The sequence below is a fragment of the Falco cherrug genome, chromosome 7 (genome assembly GCF_023634085.1).
Source record: "Falco cherrug isolate bFalChe1 chromosome 7, bFalChe1.pri, whole genome shotgun sequence".
Classification (NCBI taxonomy): Eukaryota; Metazoa; Chordata; class Aves; order Falconiformes; family Falconidae; genus Falco; species Falco cherrug.
This window is the reverse complement of record NC_073703.1, coordinates 33365999-33380870: the sequence shown is the minus strand read 5'-3', so window position 1 is coordinate 33380870 and position 14872 is coordinate 33365999.

The window sequence follows — 14872 nt, the reverse complement described above, 5'->3', positions numbered from 1 at the left end:
GGCAGAAAAGGCTCTTGATTTGTAGCCTTTGTATCTGGAGCTCTGTAGAAGCAGTGCTTTTGTTCTGTAATATTCCTGTGCTTCAGTGCAGTGTCGGGAAAGCTGCTCTGGGGATAAATAGACTTTTCTATGCATTTTCCTACCAGGCCAGGGGTCTTTCCTCCTGCACGGTCCGAGATAAGTTGCAGTACCCTGTTACAACTAAGAAGTGCTTCCTGACCTTGGATTTTTCTAACGTGCCTCGTTAAATGATGATCAGTTCTTGCACCTTGCTAGGATTGCGTTTGGGGTGATCCATTGCTGAAATACAATTGTTTTCTTACTTCCTTCACTGAACATCTGTTACCATTTGGAAAACACAGCTAAATAAAAGAAACATCTCCTTAGTCTCCCTGCCAGCAATGCCTATTGATCTTTCTTCAGCTACGTAAGACAGGAAAATGGTCGAATCCAGTGTGTGGTTTATGGTCTGCACAGTTCTCTACCAAAGCTCGAGGGCAGGTCACTGCATGCTTTCGTCGTGTATGTTTGTGTTACACACAGGTCTTAGGTTGATTATTCCTTGATGTTTAGGTGATTGAGTAGGAAATAATGATATTTTCCTGGTTTTAAAAGACCTGAGGAGTCGGAACAACATACTGAAAAATTTTAATACAACTTTTTCAGAAATTTTAAGTTCCCTGGGGGGGGTGTTAAATCGCATTATTTTACTTCCTTTAAGTAGGGATGGAGAACGAATGATTCTCCAGGTTTTTAGCCATTCTTGCAGGTAGCTGGAACACTAATCTCCAGGTCTGAGATACAGATTTAAATTCTACCTCTACATCAACAAGAAGTTCCCTTTTGGACCTCAGAAATTCTCCAGAAATCAAAACTTAATCCAAAGAACAACAAAGTTTTCCAAAATGTTTTTTTAACTTTTCTGATAGATGTTTTTCCCATTTTTTTATACCAGCCAATGCCTTGAGTTTTAGAGTTTTCTTAAAAAAAAAAAAAAAAAAAAAAAAAAGCAGGAAAAATAATTTCAGAAGTGATTGCATCTCTCCAGCTGCTGGAGAGTGGGAGAAGCTGATGAAGAGGAGGTAGTGGCTACTGATGTGATATAGCAGCTTCATAGTAAGTGGTTTCTACTTTCTTCTTTCTGTTTACAATAGGATGCCACCTGCTGCTTCCTTTTCTGTTTGTAGAATGCCAATAAAGATGAAGGTTGAAAAAGTAGGTGACTGAGCAGCTTTGCTAAAATAAGAAAGGTTTACGCAAAGCTAGAGTTATTACTGATACTATAAAGGAGAGGGACAAGACTGTTAGCTGTGCAGCCCCCACCCAGACAGGACTTTGAAAATACATGTTCTGTCCCTGTGAACGCACTCCTTTCCATGAGTAATTTAGAGCAGATAACTAATTGAAAACTCTCGTGTTGCCACGGCCCCCTCCCAAGGGATGGTTGCACTGGGAAAGGTTCTTAGTCTAAATCAAAATTAGCGTTTAGCGTTGGAAAGAACAAACAAATGAGCCCTCTGAGTTTCATGAAAGTGGTTGATGTGTCACTTCTGAATTGTGCTGTGTGCTTCAGCCTCACTGACTGAAAGCATAAGGGCTTGCTGGAGGAGCTAATTATATTAAGAAGAAAGCCAGCTGCTCTTCAGCCAAATGAAGGATGTCCTTTCTCCTCTCCCTTCTCCAAGCAGCGATATGCTGGTCTGAGGGTCCAGCACCTTTCCAGGGAATGAATGGTAATTTCAGGTGTGTAAAGCTGCCTTTGCCTAATTAAGGGCTTGCACCATACGTAGCTAGTGCTGCCTGTTCAGTGATACAGTTCCCCAGAAAATGTGATACTTGTTTTAAATTTTTTTTCCCCTTCCCTGTATTTTACACAGATGACTCGATCCAGAAGCCTTTTGGTTGCCTTAGGTCCAGAGTCTCTCTTGCTGCTGGCACAGAGTGCGTTTTTGCAGCTCTAAACCAAGCTTGATGGGGATGAGTGAGCTGGGCTGTCTGAAATTGTAAACAGCCTTAAAAAAGTAAATAAATTGGGAAATGGTTCAAGCTGCAAATGACAGTCGGAGTCCTTTTCTGCAAATAGAGATTTTTATCTTGCTATCGGAAAGTGACATTCAAAAAATTGCTCTCTTGGGGCTGGAAAAGAAGTTCTTCATTACAGAAAACAGGGCTGTGTATGATTAAAAAGAGAAAGTGTTCTCCTTGGGGTTTTTTGGTTTATTGAAATGAAAATTGAAAAGCTGGCCATCTCTGGGCTGTCAATGAACCAACAATCGCTTGGACAGTTTCATGCATAAGCTGACAAATGCAATATGTAGAAGGCATCTGTATAGGTGCTACCTTGCAATGGGCAAAGTTAAAGAGACTGCTGTATAGTCTCAGTATACTCAATCCTCTGTACCTTTATGAAAATATGCCAAAAATACATTTACTGAGATGTAAAACTTCTATGTTTTGGCTCTGTCTGTGTAGAAATGGATTGTCTATCTCTTAATAGGAATGTGGTAATGCTCTGTGCTATTATTGGGCAGTAAACTATGTGTTCTTGGAAAGTCCTTTGGAAGAAGTGCGCTCTGAACACTTTTCCAGTGTCAAAATCTCAGGAACATTTTGAAACCTACAGAAAGAACCCTTTTTCTTTCACAGATCCTGGAAATTACTGCTCCTGTTTTTTGCTCATCAGCTAAAGAGCTTAGTAAATTCTTCCAAGCATGGAAATAAAAATCAAAGATTTGGAAAAACATTTTAAAAATATCTTTTTAAAGATCTTTTGCCAACTTCATCCCTCTGCCACTCCTGTTTGAGCTTTGTAGACTTTTGGTTTTCAACCTGTTTTAACATTGAAAGAATATAGTATTGTAAGTTTTCTTTGGTAAATATTTTCCAGGGGGATTTAAATTTCTTTAAGCTGCAAATTTCTGATCCTTGAAAATCAAAGATAATTTTCTGAGGTTTCTTCCGATTGTATCCAGCCTCGAAACTATCTTCTGTTAGTGTGCATCAGAAATCTAGCAGTATTGCTGGGGCTGTTGTACACCGAGCTGCTCCTGCAGCATTCCCTGCCGTGTTGCCGTGCTTTGGGAAGCTCTTGCTGCCGCTGTGCGGGGACTGCATTCCTGCAGGCAAGGCAGCGCGCCCACCCCACCTCATCCGTGAGCAAAGAGCATGGTTGTGTGTTCACTTAGATGTGGTCAGCATTGGACAACAGCTCTAGGACAGGTTACCAGAGAGCTGCGCTCCCCAGGGAGAAGAAGAAGAAACTGAGGCAGGAGAGTCTGGGTGCGCTGGCATCCTTTGGATACATGAATTCTGGAGATCAGAACTGCTGCTGCTTCGGTGGTGAGCGCTGTCATGCCTTGGAGGATGTGGATTGTCTGAGTCTTGTACGTACAGGAGGCTTGGGATACACTGTGGGTGTGTATCCTCAGGAAACCTGCAATTTTCATCCTCCGCACTGTTCTTCTCTCTGTGCAAGAAAGAATGTCTTCAGCTAGCGTTAGCTTGCTTAGAACACCGGGTCATATGTTGGTGGGGGAAACGCATGGAAGAAACAGAAAGCAAGGATTTGGTTTGGTGCTTAGTCGTTACAGAAGCCTGATCTCATGGACCTGTGCCAAAGCTGGTTTTGCTGGGGACTTTGTGCAGCTACAGGGATTAATCCTTAAAGCTGGTCCTGACACAGGATGGGGTCTCTGACTCCTGTGACTCAGATGAGGCTTGAGGTTTAGACCGCCTCACTTCACCAAACAAACCAAGTTTTTCTTTAAAATTAGGACTTCAGCAAAAAATGAAGAACGACGGTAAGTTCTTGCTAACAAAACAGTAACACAGCAAACCATCCTTTAGTGGTCACCTGAAATAGAAGCTACATCAAGTGCTGTCTGAGCCTGGGCAGCTCTCTGAAACCTTTCTGGAACTGGCAACAGCTTTAGTTAGCCCTTCTAAGGCCCTGCTGCCCCCACAGCCTACCTGGCTGTAATCCTGCCTTGGGGTGCTGCTCCCCCTTACCCAGCACTGACGGCAGAAGGACTTCCTGGCCATGAAACTACAGCTGCAATTGTACAGCTGGGTATTGGCCATTTGCCCCATTTCTTGTGTTGGCCAGCAAGAAGTTTCACTGAGGTGCCTGCAGACCTGGGCAGCGAAGGCATTGACGCAGGTATAGGGAATAGGGTTGGTTTCAAAAGGCAGCATGAAGAAGCGTATGAAGGTGAATAAAAAGGGGAGTTTGGTGGGTTATTTTCACCATACAAGTATCAAGTGTGGATAAATGTGCAGATCCTCTTCATGGGAAGTCAAATCTCCTTTAGAAATCTGCTGGTCTCCTAGTACGTTTGGCAAGCTGAATTTCATACGCAAAAATCTGCGTAAAACCGTGGTGCTGCACTAAACCCAGGCCATCTTACCCCTGCACACGCCTGGCTTTACGCAGTGAATGAAAGCTAAAACCCCCTTTCCTAAACCTCAGGCTATGCATGATTTAAATGGTGCTCACAGCCCAGTTTTCCGTAGACCAGCACAACTTGCTTGGAAATGAATAGGAAGGTTTTTTTTGTTTGTTTGTTTTGTTTTTTAAATTTAGAGGCTAAGGGAAAGTTGCATTTCTCAGACAAAGCGCTATGTGTTTGCTGGTCTCTGACTGCTTGGCTTACTGCAGATGTATGAGTGAATTTTTAAACTGTTGTTTGTCACAGGCTTACATGTTTAATTTGGTTGATTTAGGCTTGTTTGACTCCTTTGACCACAAGCACACCAGCATCAGTTTGGCTGTGAACACCTGAATACGGTGCTGGGGGGCTTCAGACTTTCCCATGTCCTTGCTCTGGATTCACGATGGTCACTCAAAAATCTCAGGATATGGACCCGGTACAAAGGATTTGTCTTTTCAAGAGAAACATTTTGTTCAGAGTAAACAGGTTTTGCTCCATGTTAATGTCTGGGTACCTTTTAAAGACAAAATGTATCTCAGTTCAAGATTTCCCCCCACCTTGTGAAAGGCTCTGTAAAGCTTCTAACTGCTTTACAGGCTGCTGGCTCCTACAGCTGTGCCCCACACTGCTCTTATCTAGTTTGACAAGTATTACCAGGCTGTTTTCTGAAGATCTGGAGTATCTGCGGTGTGTCTGGATTCTGCTGGGAGTCTGCTCCGCTGCTGCCTGCACGATCCAGCCTGTATGTGTTCGGTGAGTAATCTGCAGCAGCAGCGGTTTGGGCTTGCTGGTTTGTCTGATAAGAGTTTTACATAGAAATGAGGCAAGAGAAGGTTGGGATACACAGGTCTAATCTCTCTGCTTGGTTTTTAATCGGGAAATAAGAGGAAAAGCAGGTAGGCAAGGCTGTGTTGGTGGATAAAGCGGTACCACAGGGCAGAGGATGGAAGGCAAGGACACGTAAGTCCCATATTTTCATGTGCTTAACACACTAGGGTTAACCAAACCTGGTTAAACAGATTCTTCCTTGACAGTAAGTTCTTGGTTACCCACCCCTCAAATTATCCTGCAGGGGTGGGGAAAAGGCATGGTGCTGGAGAGTGATGAGGGGAAGAAGGCGGCAGCGATGGGAAATTAGAAAGGGCAACATTTAAGTCACCTGAGGGGCTGTGTGTGGCCAGAAGGAGAAAATTGAATGGGTCGAGGGTGGACATGAGGAAGACTAACCAAAAAAATTTGATCTCTTGCTGCAGAACAGGCTACCAGACCCTATAGAAAAACAGAAAGAGGGTGAAAAAGCAGTCCTGCCTACAGACCAGGCGTGTGCCCTCCTCAGACGATTGTATGCCTTGGCAAGGATATACGGCTTGTAATATATTTCTGCCAGGTTAGTGAACTCAACCTGCTCCTGGAAAGGTTCAGCTAGTGGAGGAAAGGCTGGGAGCAAAGGAAGGCAAGGTGGACCTCTGTGTACCAGCTGTGATGAGCCAAGAGAGCAGCTCAGCCATCACAAGTAACTCCCCCCGGAGACGGTTCAGCTCTCAGCTGAATGCTGGCAGCGCTGCCTGCCCTCCCTGGGTGTGTTCCCATTGAGTAGCTTCCAACCCTGTTATAAAATAACCCAGATTTTAAACCCAGATTAAACCCTGCTCTTGTGTACATCTCCTCTAGGAACAAAAACACCTGCCCTTCAGCCTCTGGGTTTCCAGCCCCCTCTCGTTAACCTTGCTTCCCTCAGCATGAGGTGGGAGGGATAATCCCCCCAGAGGAGCAGGAAGGCAGAGGGACTTCTCAAGAAGTTGCTCCCAAGTTCTGTGTCTAGCATGTCCCCTGCCCTGACATGCATGTGCCCAGAGAAGGATCACATCCTTCTCGTACAGGCATGCTCTGGGCGCTCTGACACAGAGAGCTGAGCTTACTCCGGGGTGGTGTAAGCAGGCAGGTAAGTGTTTTCATGTTTAAGAGCAGGGAATTAATTACACCTGCCAAATCCTTCTTGGTAAATAAGATTAAGCTTTACCAAGGAAACCTGAAATTATAAATCCTATTTGCTGTTTGAAAACTCCCTTGTCTCCTTTTAGTAAAGCTTTTTCTTTCTTAAGAATGCTTTTGGGGTTATTGTCTGGTTCTGGCCAGTCACTGAGATGGGGAAAAAATGATGAAAATCTGTTCAAGAGCCCCTTCTCCTTCAGGTAGGAGCAGCCACTGCCAGAGCTGTGGGCTGCATCCCCCTGAGCCAGCTGCGTCTGCTCCAGTGCATCGCAGGGAGACAGATGCTCAGAGCTTGCTCCTCAGAGCCTTCACAAAGGCCACAACTTTACTGATAAGACCAGTTTAATAATTGAAATATAATAATTATATATTAATAATGAAATGGAGACAAAATAAGAAGAGAGAAATAAAACCCAAGACAAGTAATGCACAATGCCCACCTCCCACTGACCCATGCCCAGCCAGTCCCCCAGCAGCGATCAGCACCTCCTGGCCACCCCCCCACCCCCAGTTTATATGCCAGGCATGATGTTCTATGGTATGGAATGTCCCTTTGGGTAGTTTGGGTCAGCTGTCCTGGCTCTGCTCCCTCCCAGCTTCTTGTGACCCTGCTCACTGGCAGAGTGTGGGAGATGGAAAAGTCCTTGACTTAGAGTAAGCACTACTGGGCAAGGACTAAAACATCAGCGTGTTATCAACATCATTCTCATACTAAATCCAAAACATAGCACTGTACCAGCAACTAGGGAGAAAATGAACTCTGTCCCAGCTGAAACCAGGACATAAAGTCCCTCAAGAGGCCCGTGGAGGGAACTTGAGTCCAAGTCCATGTATTTCTGAAAAACCACCATGGGGAGAAATAGGTTGGCTATGAATGACTGAGGAGCTACAACTCTCCAACCTTTAGGAAATGTATCACTGCAGCAGAAGGCATTGCAGGTTGGGAACCTGGGCAGAAGCTGAGCAGCCTCTGATAATGTCACCTCGGGGGACGGGGGGAAAAGCCCATGCGGTTCTTTCAAACCAGGCTCTGCTCTCCTCATCTTCCAGCACATTTAACCCGAGATAGCTATCTGGGAGAAAAGGCTGGGTTTCACGTTAACAGGCTTTAACTGTGTGGGTAATGCACTTGCTTCTCCAGGTGTTGCGTTACTGGCTGTCCTCTGAAAGTAAGGACATTTCTCCTCAAGGTTAGGAGCTTCATGTGCATTTATTTGTCTGGTCACCAATGTAACACCTTCTCGTGACAACAGGAAGGTGGTGGTGCTTTCTGTGCTGTGAGTAACTCATAGGCAGAAAACCTGAGATGATGGTGTTTGGGTGTTTGGGGGCGGTGGTTTGTTTTATTTTTCTGTCTGGGATCTTTTAATTTGTCTTTTTTAAAAAAAAGTCATCTTTCTTGGGCTCTTTGAAATGCACCAAGTGGATGATGAAGGGCAGGAAGCACCCAGTCTCTGGGTGTGATTTGTGTGCTAATCAATGAAACCAGCATCGCTGCATCGTATTACACTTGGACATCAAAGCAGGCCATTCGGGAGCGGCCAGAAGATGATAACCATGGGCCCAGGGAGCTGGCAGCAGTCACTGGAGGCAGCCCCACATAAGTGGAAGGCCCAGCACTGAGCAGGGTAAGACTTGACTTCATACCTGACTCACCAGTGTTGTCTAATAGGGGAATCTGCATATGGTTGGCAAAATCCGCTGCTGAAGGGAAGTAACTTCAGGGAAAACAATACCTTAAAAGCAGTTCATTATTTTTCTTATGACGAAAGCCATCTGATTAGAAGAACTGTGGTACATTGAGCCAAATTTTATAATGCCCTTCTCCCCAGTTGTGTGAAACCTTCTTTGCAAAAACGCTACTGTTTCAAAAACAGCCTTTAACGACCACCTGGCCCATGAACCCCAGAGGCAAAGGACTTCATTCTGTACAAACAAGAAAAAACAAATAGGTAGGGTTGCTATAGGCAGGTGTCATTTTCTCAGTACAAGGCCTAAATCTGAACACACCTGGGTTAAGAGTAATGATTTTCTTTGAAGATTTCTGTTAGCGTGGATTCACTTGCTGCTCCAGATCTTGGCACCCCTCTCCAGTTCCTGGTGTGAGCACAATGGCAGGTCTTATTGTGCTTAACAGAACATCAGTTACAGAATCTGAGCACTTGAAACCTGGGAAATGAAGAGGTAAGACCTGATTTGTTCTAACTATTTCCACATCATAACCACTTACATGACTTTTCTTGATGATAAACAAAAGCCTTTTCGCTCTTTGCAGCTACCTAATTCCAACCCAGACAGATACTTAGTAGCCTTGTCTGGGTGGCTTTTTAATGAGATTTTGTTGTTGTTGTTGTTTAGTGGTTTGTAATTATTTTTTTCTTTCTTACACAGATGAGGACCAGGCTTCTATAATTTAAACACCTGGATCAGAAAACTCATCAGTGCATTGCATCAAAAGAGCGAAGATTGTGGCTAACCTTGTGTTACGTGCAGCTGAACATCTGTTTCCCCATGGTAAGTGAAGATGCATCACACTGGCGGTGTCCCGGGTCCTTCAAGTCCCTTGTCCAGAAGTGACATCTTTCTGTAGAGGCCACAGTCCTACAGAGTGGGCACCAAACATCTGACCCTACAGCTGCAAAACCATAGGCTCTTCTGCTTTACTAGAAGGGAAGCCCTCTGCCACCTTCACAGACCAACAGACCCAGCAGGGCCACCATCACCCCTACAAGCCAGGTGCTCCCACGAGGCCATAAAGCTCATCCCTGCTCTTGCACATCGTTAGAGACCTCCCATCGGCAGAAGCTGGTGCGCGCATTCACCCGAGCCTTTGCCGTACCGAGGTGATGGAAGTTGCAAGAAGGCAACTGATGAAACAGTGTCTCAGTATCACTGTCTTGGAGTAAAACCCCAAAGAGATTGAAGTGTTTCCCCAAGCTCTGCAGAGCTGCTCCCCTTTGCCTTTAGCCTAACTGTGGATTTGCACCCCTGGCTGTTTTCCTGGCCATTAGGTGAGATGGAGAAAAACCTCAAGTTTGATACGCCAAAGACCAGGGGCTTAGACAAGGGCTTTTGCCAGGGGATGGTAGAAAGGAAGAACACAGGGCAGAGCTGGGAAAGTAAGTCAGAGCAGTGAGCACCTGGCTGGTGAAGAAAAGGCAAGGACTGCCTCCAGCCCATATACCCTAATTTTCGAGCTGGAGCCACCAGACCGTCCAGGTCTCCAGCATCGGCAGGGCCACGTCGGCTTTGCCTCCCCATCGTGCTCTTTCTCTAGGAGGTGGCTTGTTTTGTCTGTGCCTGAAGCCATCCCTCTGTATTAGATCTCAATGGGAAATCTGGTTGCTTAAGCACGGAAAAAGTGCTCTGCTTACCGTGCAAGAGTCAGTGCCACGGTGTGAGATGCTGCAAATGCCCTGGCAGGACCAGTCGATGCTGCGGGAGGTCGGAGTGGGCTCCCCGGGCCAAGAGCAGCGTGTGGGTGTAACAGAAAGGGAGGAGCCCCTTGTCCTTAGAAACTGTGCAAGGCTGGCTGCCTTTAAAGCAATTTCCGAACATTAACGAAGCCACCCAAGATCCCTGCAGGTAGTTAATTAAGTATCATCTTCTTTGAAAGATGGGAGGGAGGAAAAACAAAAAAATAATAAATGAGGGCAGAGCACCGTGATGTGCCCAAAGGATGAAGGAAGTGGTGATCAAAACCCAGAGCGGCAATGGGCTGTTCCCAGCTCCTCGTCCTCAGCTTCAAAAGGGGGGTGTGATTTGGTTTTGGCAGGTAATCCTTCAGCAAAAAAAGATTCAGGGTCTGCAGGCAGATTTTAATCTTTTTTGCTTTATGGCCACTTCCAGTCCTGCTCACACCCACAAAGTGGACCTGGAGAGCCTTAGGAATGAGAGAACTCAAAATAAACGTTGCAAGGAAGGGTTACTACAAAAATTGGTTTTAGAAATAGAAGGGACTTCTTGAGTTTTTGTCTTTTTTTCTGCTCTAGCTTAAGCACAATGGTTTATTCCACATTTTTGTGATTATTTTAGTGATTGGATTGTTGTTACAGATTAACTTTACAAAAATAGCAACAATAACTCTTTGTGGCTGAAAATGGTGATTTCAATAAATCAAAAAGAGAAAACCCCAAACAAAAACCCTGGTCTTAAGCTTGTTTTGCTTTGGTTTGTTGTTGGTTTTTGGGGTTTTTTAAGAGTGGCCAGTTCTTAGGGAAAAATGCAATTTTAAAAATACATTTTGCACAGGCCTTACACATTTTGAACAGAATTAATTTTGCTCAAAATAATATCTACTTCTTTAAGTACTGAGTTTGGAAAAACATCCAGAACTGTGTCAGCACTGTGTGCTAATTCTCCATCTGACCTTAAAAATGCTTTAAGTGTGTTATTTTATCAGTCCTCGTCACACTGAAGCAGTAATGGGCTCACAGTCCCCGTGTAGTGTGACATACCAAAATGAAGCTTCAGTAGCTTCTCCTCCAGACAGAGGAGCACTGTAAGAAAAATCAGCTCCAGCAAGTCTCAGAAGGGAGGCTTTGTGTGGCAAAAAGCTGTATTTTTAGGTCAGCTCGGCTAAACTGACAGAGGTGATTTGTGTGTTAGCTAGAAGGACCACCTGGCTTTTAAGCTCAGCCCTTTTTTGCTGTACTGAATAAGTTGTGAGCCACTTTGATTGCTTTTGGGTGGTGTTTGTAACTGAGATCAAGTGGCTACCAGTGAAAGGCAAGTGTTCAGTTCTCAGTGTTTAATGAAAAGTGTGTTTCTGCAAGGGGTGACTGCAAAGCTGACACTTTCTTGCTCCTCTTTTCTCCCAGAACAGTTATCTAGCATTTTAATTGAGTACCAAAGTAATTTTGGATGTTAAATCATGTGCTGCATAAAACCTGGTTTAATTAAACGGGTCATTTACAGTCTGCCTGGACTACCAGCCAATGCCAGCACGGGTATCTGCTGCGTCTCAGGGCGACTTAGGAGGGACAGGGAAATTGGAGGCTGGATCAGCAACACAACAGAGTTTTGCGAGTGTGCACTGGCAAAGCACACCGCTGGTGGGAGTGAACATGAAGAAAAGCTGCGTGGACCAAAATGAGAGAAGCTCTGAGCAGATGAAGGATTCCCCAGATTTAAGGCTTCCTAGGACTGACACAGGTATCTCTTAATACAGACGACACTTTGTAAAGGCTCCTGTTTCTGTTAAGAGCCACTGAGAGGCCAAGGGTGAGTGTGTTTGTAAGGACAGAGAGGTGTCAGGTCAGCTGAGCTTCCTTGCAGCTCTGCGAGGGGACAAGAGCTGCATCAGAACTGCGGCTGCAGAGGCGATGCCTTGTTCAGCATCTCTGGCAGGAGACATGAACACGTGCGCTTGGCTCCCTCACAGAGGCTGAAGTCCACTCTGAGCAATGTGTTAGCACTATTAGCTTTGAGCATTGCTGAAGGCATCAAAACAAGATTTAAATTAAGCTTGAGCAATGAGCAGGGTCCTGCAGGGACCTTCTGTCCATTGATCACCAGCCTTCAACAGAGCTAAGGAAGAAGGGAAGTCCCTTGGGTTAAAGGCAAGAGCCGGGCAGGGCTTTGAGAGGGAGATGAAGGGGGGGGGGGGGGGGGGGGCGGGGGCCGGGAATAGATAAAGTGGGGGAAGATAGAAGGGTAAGAAATCAAGGCTTTGTTTTGCAAGTGTGATGCATGATTTCTGCCATGTCCCTGCTCTCTGGAATGATGAAACGAGGTGCTCAAAGGATGGAGCAAGGAGGGAATTATAGCAAGGAACAACCGATCAAATACACATTGCCCTCCTGTCAGTGTGCCAAGTAGAGTATTTACTCTTTCTTTTATTTTTGCAGACCACTTAGCAGATGCTGAATGTGCTCTCAGCCAGAGCCAGCAAGTGATTAAGCCTTTCTTTAGGAATTCACAGGATGAGCCGTTCCCACAACGTGTCAGTAGGTGGCAAAAAGCTACAACCCTTGTGCTAAGCAAGAATTAAATATTTTTCTCACTCCTGCGAGAACAGGAGGTTCTCTGTGGGCAGTTCTGTCACATCGATGGAGATGGAGCGTGTTCTCCCTGGGCCAGAGATCCCTGCACCAGCACTGCTGGGAGGGAGAGGACATCCCAGGAAAGGCAATATCCCATACCGGAGCAGGTAAAGAGGCTCAGAAGAGAAACGGGAGCTGCCTCCCTCCTCTTAATTCATCAGGGGACCCTTGTGCCATCTCTTGACCTTGCTCAGGAATTATTTAAAGCTGGAAACCGTAAATTCTTAATTGCTATTTCCAGCGTTGGAAAGCAACAGGTTTAGGGCTGTGCTATCGCAGTACAGTCTGAGGATAGCTGTTTAGACAAATGAAAACGTGCCATGGCTGATATTTTTCAAGCTGATGATAATACTTTAATCTTCATGTACAGCCTGAAATGGAGCTGCTCAAGTCGATGTTCTTGGGTGCTTTTGTCTCCCGGCTTTGTGTAAGCAGATTGAAGCAATCCCAGCTGCCTGTCACACACCTTCCAGTGAGGCAGGGCAGATAAAAGGTTTAAATAAGGTTAGTGGATACATCCCCGTGGCTTTGATAGTGGGTTTTTTCTGCTTTTGAGTGTGTGTGTGTGTTAGGGAAGGGAGGATGCTGAAAACTCGTGTTCATGAGGAGGTCAAATACTCTGAGCACCAGGTGGGACAGAGCCCAGGGAGGTTAGAAAATCACATTAATCCAGACTATTCTATGAGATCCAGTTACAGCGTGGCTTTGTTCAACTTTATTTACCTAACTCTCTTTAGTAAGCATAAACTAATATTTTTTCTGCTCGGGAGCAATAACAGATATTACAGCAACCTGGCTGCTTTTTTAAATACAGAGGTAAGGTTCATTGATGTCTCCTCTTATAAGTTGTGTATTTATTTACTAATGGTCTTGCCAGACATTGACTGCTGGTGCCGATTTCCCCCAGCTCAGTTGTCTGCTTCAGGCTGAGCATTATCATTGGGTTTTAAGGTTTCAGTAAAACCAGTTCAGCTAATCCTGACCGGGAAGAACTTGGTTTTACCCATGTTCATACCACCACCAGAAATATCTTATAACCATTCCACTAGGAAGATCAAATGCCCCTTATGCTTTGGGGCAGGGGTCTACCTGGCCTACATGGCCCCTTTCTTCAGGGCTGTGCTGTCTGCTGATGCCCATAGCCACATCATTCACTGCATAAAATCTCCACTTTGGTGAAAACTGAAAACATGAATTCTCTGAAGGTGCTGCGTCTGGGCTGAGCAGCTCCTGCCTCAGCAAGCTCCTGTGTGGAGACACGTTTAACCTGCAGGATGGGTCCAGCCTTGCCTCAAAGCTGAGAGGGTGTGTGAGATAGCCACGCAAATGCCTTTTTAACCAGCAGGTAACTCACCCCATCCAAGGACAGATAGAGGAAACCTCACCCCTGGAGACACCCCTTACTCCTTCTCTTGCGCTCTCAGCTATAAACAGAGTAAGTGACTGTTTTATATCACCTTCACAGCCCTTAGATAACCAGAATTAGGTCAGACAAATCTCACTCTACTTCCCTGCTCTGAAACCTTCCCTCTTGGCTCTTCTTCCTCTGACTATGCGTTGCTCTGCACCACCAAAATCAAAGCCTACACAGGTTTCCTCATCATTATCCTTTAAAACTCATCCTGCACCTGTGCCTGCCAGCCAGGATGCAGCAGTGCTGCAGCCCCTCCTCCCCGGGGGGCAGGCGAGCATCAAGGTGAGGGGGTCTGCTGATACACAGCCACGGGTTTCTGTGGTGCGTGACTTGGATTGAAGCTGTGTGCTCTGTTGAGTGGCAAGTTTCATCCTCTCCATATTTGACTGTAATGACTCAACCCTGAAACGATGAGCTAATATCGAGCATTTGGAATCGGGAGCTATTCGACAGAAAAACAGCCCTGTAAAGTCTTCCTTGTTGAGTTGCAGCACACATGTTGTGGGTTTTTTTCCATCTTCTGTAATTTGTAGAAAAGCCTAAGTTTCACCTTTAGTAATAGAGAGAACGTTTTCATTTCCAGCCTCTGGAAGGATGTTAGAAAACATGAGAAGAGGATGAGTTGCCATCTGCCCCTCTACAGGTTATGGTGAATTGATACAACCGAGGGCAGCGCAGTCAAACAATGTCGAGCACCAGAATTAGGAAGTGGGTTTTCTGATTTTATTGCCTCCATTAGAGCACATTTTGCACACTGTAAATTGATAAATTAATGCTCAGAGTCTCTTCTCTGCACAGTCTGTGATATGGATTGACTGGTCCACATACACTTCTCCATGGGCAGCACTCTTCCTCAGGGCTGGCAACATGATTATTGGAAAACTAATCAGCTCTATCTGAAATAAATTGCATTTCCACCAATTATAGCTTAATTGTTGACAGATGGGAACACAGAAGGGAGATGTGTCACATCATTAAGAGAACAGGTGTAT